The sequence below is a fragment of the Castanea sativa genome, chromosome 3, assembly GCF_040712315.1.
Source record: "Castanea sativa cultivar Marrone di Chiusa Pesio chromosome 3, ASM4071231v1".
NCBI lineage: Eukaryota > Viridiplantae > Streptophyta > Magnoliopsida > Fagales > Fagaceae > Castanea > Castanea sativa.
The window spans coordinates 22,458,871-22,465,022 of NC_134015.1; the positions used below are offsets into that span (position 1 = coordinate 22,458,871).

Consider the following 6,152-nt stretch of genomic DNA (forward strand, 5'->3'; position numbering starts at 1 on the left):
GAGAGAGAGAGAGAGAGAGAGAGAGAGAGAGAGAGAGAGAGAGAGAGAGAGAGAGAGACGTCTTTTTTTATTATACACACACACACACACACACACACACACACATATATATATATATATATATACATACACACTTTTTTATTTGATAAGTTATATATATACACACCTATAAAATAAAAAAAAATAAAAAAAGAGCTTAGTATTTTCAATCAAATTGTGTTTGATGACAATATTTCATAAAATAAAATTCATTTTTTCCATTTTCATAGTGAAATTTTTTTTAAAAGTTTCATTTTAAACACAAATTATAAAATTTTATACTAAAGTAAGTAAAAAATCATTTAATTGAACTAATGAATAAATTTTCAAAACCATGAATGATTTAAAACTTGGAGGAATAAGTTAAGCTCCAAACATATTTGAAATTATCTTGCTCTAACCTATTATGTGGCAACTAAAGACACATTTCATGTGTAATTTTAGTAATAAGATTTTTTTAATGAGTCAATAACTTGTTAATCGCCACATAACGAGTTAAAAAAGATAGATTCAAACATGTTTAATGCCAAATTTTATCAAATATTTAACAGATATTATAGCACATTTTACAATAAAAAATAATTGCAAAAAATAAAGTTATATCTCTATAACTATTAGACAAATTTTTTTTTTCAAGAGCATCATTGTACTAATTCAAATATTTGGGGGGTCAACTCTTATTTTTATAGACTAAATTTTGAAAATATTAAAATAACAATCTATATATATATATATATGTAAAAAAAAAAATTCAAAAATTTGGAAACATAGCTCGGCCCCTGATATCAAAGGTTTTGAGAGTATACCCCTGGCCCTTAGTCAGGTCAAATGGTGATTAAATTAATTTTCACGGACCAATGGTATATAATGTCAATGTGCAAATTATAAAATTTAATAACACATTGATTAATGTGCAAGTTATGTTAAAATGTGTGACAAAATATGTTTCCAAATAAAAACTCAGCTCCTAAAACAAGAACCATTACTTTCTCAAAAAAAAAAAAAAAACCATTATTGAGTTAATCCTTTCGTAGGACACCTTTATAACTCCAGCACTATCATTGCACCTCTTCATAATATCCCTGCATCCACAGCGTTCTCAAATTCTCCTTCAGCCTTTTCTTTCATTTATTCGACCCCAACCCGTATCATTTCACGCAGTCATTATGTCCAACCCAAGTGCTTCCGAAAAGAACTCCACAATCCAAGTCCAAGAGAAGTCCTAGACAATTGCGTTTCAAGTTGAGTCCAGATCAGCTCCAGTACCTTGGTCCACTGGCCTCTGCGACTGCTTTGAAGACGTCCCAAATTTTAGAAACTTAAACCCTTTCACATAGCAAAAATAAGACGTCTAGGTTTTAAACTCCCGTAAGTAGCAAATTACTAAAAAAATTACTAACTTTACAAGAGAAAATATTCTCTCACACTCATATTACATTCACTATTTTACAAAATATTCACATCCGCTAATATATGCGTGTATTTTGAAAGGCAAAATTAGGAAAATATTCACATTTTAAATGTAGAGAGTATGTTTGCCCGATTGATTACTAGTATTTTTCTTTTTCACAGGTTGCATAACATGGTTGTGCCCGTGTATTACTTTTGGGCGAATTGCAGAGATCGTAGATGGAAGATCATCGTGTAAGTATGGTGAATTTGGTTCCAGTGATTAGATGTATTAGGCTTATAATGGTGATGGTAATTGGTGTGATTGATTGTTAATAAGTGGGGAGGTGACTTGCATTGCAGCTTGTGCTGCTAGCGGAGCGGTGTACACATTAATTTCAATTTTGACTGGTTGTGGATGTTTGTACTCGTGCTTCTATCGCTCCAAATTGAGGCAGCAGTACAGGTTCGGGGAGAAACCTTGTGGGGATTGCTTGGTTCATTGGTGCTGTGAGCAAGGAAGTCAATACCGTACGGAGGCTGTACCGGTTTGGCCACCGGTACGATATATTTCGGATACCGGTTAATACCGTTGTACTGTTTCAGGTTTACCTCTATTTTATATATATATACACACACATACACACCAAAATCTCTAGAACCATGTTTATAAACATATAATATTTCACTTATATTATAGTAAATATAAAAGTTTATCATAAAACATTACCTTAATTCAGAACAAATTATTCATAATTTTAGACTTTAGTAACAATTAAAAGAAAAAAAAAAAAAACATAATCTAAAAAATAGAAAGCTTAATTGTTCATTGCATACTAAGAAAATAAATAATACTAATAAGTTAATGTAAATAAGTTAACATTATGCCCTTACAAAAATTCAAAAATTACAAAACTAAAAAAAAAAAGTTTTTTTCTGTACCGGCCGGTACGCCCGATACCGGCCAGTATTGCCCGAAATTGGCAAGTATGGCCGGTACAGACGATATTTTTTCCGGTACAATATAGAAGTGTATCGGTACCAATGTACTGGCCGGTACGGTATGTACCGGCTGGTACGGCCGGTGCCGGTACAACATCAACCACCCTAGCTATGAGTCATGTGCCTTGTGCCTTGTGCCTTGTGCCAAGAGTATCGTGAACTCAAAAGCCGCGGATTCGACATGACCATTGGTAAAATATGCCCCATCCAGAAGATCATACCTAGTGCTTTGGGTGCATGCATAAGAAATATTAGATACTTTTATCCTCTTTGCACATTGAAATACATACACGCATATGCATGCATATACAAGGGCGGAGTTAGAAATTTTTGTTTGAGAGTACCACGTTGCAATACTAATATATTTATCAAAATAACTCCTATGTACATATATATACACACACACTTTTTTTGTTATATACACACACATATATATACACACTTTTTTATTTAATAAGTTATATATATAAACACACCAAACAAAACTTGGAGGAATAAATTAGTCTCCAAACATATTTGAAACTATCTTGCTCTAACCTATTATATATGTGGCAACTAAAGATACATTTCATGTATAATTTTAGTGCCAATATTTTTTTAATGAGTCAATGACTTGTTAATCACTATATAACGGGTTAAAAAAGATAGATTCAAACATGTTTGATGCCAAATTAACTTTATCAAAAATATTTAATAGATATAAAAGTACATTTTACAATAAAAAATATAATTGTGAAAAATAAAGTTATATCTTCATAACTATTAGAATGATTATTTTTTTTAAGAGCATCATTGGACTAATTCAAATATTTGGAAAGGCCAACTCTTATTTTTATAGACTAAATTTTGAAAATATTAAAATAATTATACATTTTTTTTAAAACCCTGTCAGCACATAAACACATGTATATACTCACATTTGTATGCGTAGACATAATGTACTCTATATAATATTGTACAACTAATACTTATTGAATTACAATAGTTGTAAAATATTAATGTACTCTATATATACTTATTGAATTAATTATTGAATTACATTATCTTATTACAAGCTAATACTTGTAAAATATAAGGATCATTGGAGATCTAAAATATTTCATAATAAATTGTTTAAATTTTAAGTTTTGAGTAACAATAGTTACTTGATGTTAGGTTGAACCATAATCATAAACTGTTTTATGATTATGTTCAAAACTTATTTCAAATATGTTTTCCGAATTTATTTATAGACCGAATTGAAATTGCCAGGCGTTAAAAAAATGTTGTATTGCTGATATATGTTACTTGAACTAAAAGAGATGTCCTTTTCATAAGGGATTGGGGGTAACATATATTATGGATGCAATCCTATAAACGACGCCTTACTTAATTTATCTATATAAGAAATAGGGGAAACAAAATTAAAGAATCTGTTGTACAGTAAAAAAGAGTTGAATCTTTTCATTAAAAAATAAAAGAGTTAATCTACGTACCTAGAAAAAATATATAAAATAAAATAAATGATAATATTTTTCTAGTTTTTATTCTTGATTATCATTTTAATTTTTTTTTTTTTGTTTTTTAATTATTTAGGCTGGCAAGGAAATGTGAAGCAACAGACTCCCGGAGTGATGGCTCTAACAGCTCCAATGGCTGAAAGATGCATGAGCCGATAGAATGCACCAAAAATTATTTTAATGCACTAAAAGTCTATTTTAATTTGTTGTTTGATAATAATTTATTGTCCTTTGGGTCATGCCATATTATATATTTTTTTAATTCTGGATTTAGCATATATATGTGAATTAATAATTTTGCTGTATTAATTAAGCAAACACCCAAGGCTATGTTGTATTAATTAAGCAAACCCTAAAGGAATAAGGGGATATTTGGGTAGTGGGTGCATTGGTCTAGTGTGTGATGTAAATCTTAAGTTTAATTTATTGTCACTATCTATTCATGAGATTTTTGGGATATCTCGTAGGGAGTGGAATAATTTAACTAAAAACTTGAGACAACACTTCCTTAGATTAAAAAAAAAAATTTGAATTAAAGGATAAAAGATTGTAGAAAAAGAGTAAAAGCAAGAAGCAATCTTGCCCCTCAAAGAGTTGGATCGATGAACAGTGATGATGGGCAGCATGTGGAGGAATCTTGCTCCACATGATGCCCCAAGGCCATGGTAGAGATGGGCCATGATGGGCAAAGATGGTTTTGATGATGATAGGCAGCAGCAGGTGGTGCTGACCCTAGGTGGTGGTGCATGGCATTGGTGGCTTAGTTTTTGGTTCCTTATGTGTGAGCTTGGTGCATAAATGAGATGTTCCTTAGTTTTTGGTTACTTAGTTTCAGGCATCGACCTCAAAATGAGATGTTCTTGTGCGTAAATGATCAAATGTTATGAAATATAAGAAGCCAAATGAAAAGTTTCAAAGTTATGTAATCAGGTTTTGTGAGAGGTCATATATACATATTTCTATAATTAAGATTGGTCACTCTTCCTAGTGCTAATTGTGTATGTCTTGGTTGAATTGATCATTGAAGTTTCACATTAGACAAAGGACTATCTCATTTTTGATATCCACACACATCACACTTGTTTATATTCAATGAATGCCTTATTCATTTGTGTGATTGTACTTAATTAAATGTGTTGCACATGCTCAATCATATGTTGATCAAACACAAAAAGATTTTTGAGTATTTTTAGTTGTTTTTTAAAAGTATTTTGTTTCAAAAAGTTCAAAAATTCAAAAATTGTGCAACTCTATTTTGGTGACTCACTCGTGGGTCAAGCCAGTCACGAGCTTACTTAGAAGCTCTCGCGACTCTCTAGCGAGTCAGTCCTTGAGTCGTGGAAATGACTTAGAAAATTTTTCAAAAATTCTGGGTTTTTGGAATTTTCGTGACTCATTTTGGCAACTAGTTCGCGAGTGAAGCTCCAGTCACGAGCTTACTCAAAAGGATTCATAGGTCCCTTTGCTACTTGCCCGAAAGTGGACATTCCAGTCGCGAAAAACACTTAAACAAATTTTTCAAAATTTGTGTAAAGGGATTTTGGCAACTTGCTCGCAACTCATTCCAGTCGCGAAAAACGCGTGTTTTGCACAAATAGGATTAAATCCAAGACAGTTTCAAAAACTTTTCAGTTTTCCCTCACATCATGTGCACACACATTGTCTTGTCCGCCTCTCCCTCTTCCAAAACCTTCATTTTCACTCACAAAACCTTCATTTTCTTTATCAATCCTTCATCAATCTTTAAGAAAATGTATGGGTTTTCTTTTATTTCCAAAGTATTTCATGTTTTTGGCCCTAGATTTCTTGGATTTTGTGTTTATGATGAGATTTGAAAATATGATATTTGAACATGGCTTTGATGATGTTTTGTTGAGTTTGGTTTATGGGTTTTGTTGATTTTTTAAGTATAATGCCTATTTTACACGCTCTACATGATACTCATTCATTGTTGTGTTGTGCATATCATGTTCATGATAAAATGTCTCTTAGATGTTTTTGTGTGTCTCTTTGGATTCCATGGAATACAAAGGCTGTAGGGGTAATCATGTTTCTTTGATCTTGAAACATCATATGTTTATGTGGTTTTCCACTTTGCCCTAATTTGCACACTTTTGCATTTGATGCACATGCGCGCGCGCACACACACACACACACTTTGACATGTTTGAGTGCTTATTGTCATGATTCTTGCATGTTTTGATGATTTATGTCATCACATGT

General features: G+C 31.8%; 1 long non-coding RNA gene across 1 annotated transcript; it reads left to right on the forward strand.

Moving 5' to 3' along the window:
- Positions 1-1,115: 1,115 nt before the first annotated feature.
- On the forward strand, positions 1,116-2,034 carry LOC142626876 (uncharacterized). The gene is made up of 3 exons (XR_012842680.1): positions 1,116-1,407; positions 1,612-1,683; positions 1,792-2,034. It is a non-coding gene; the product is annotated as an uncharacterized LOC142626876 (long non-coding RNA).
- The last annotated feature ends 4,118 nt before the right edge of the window (positions 2,035-6,152 follow it).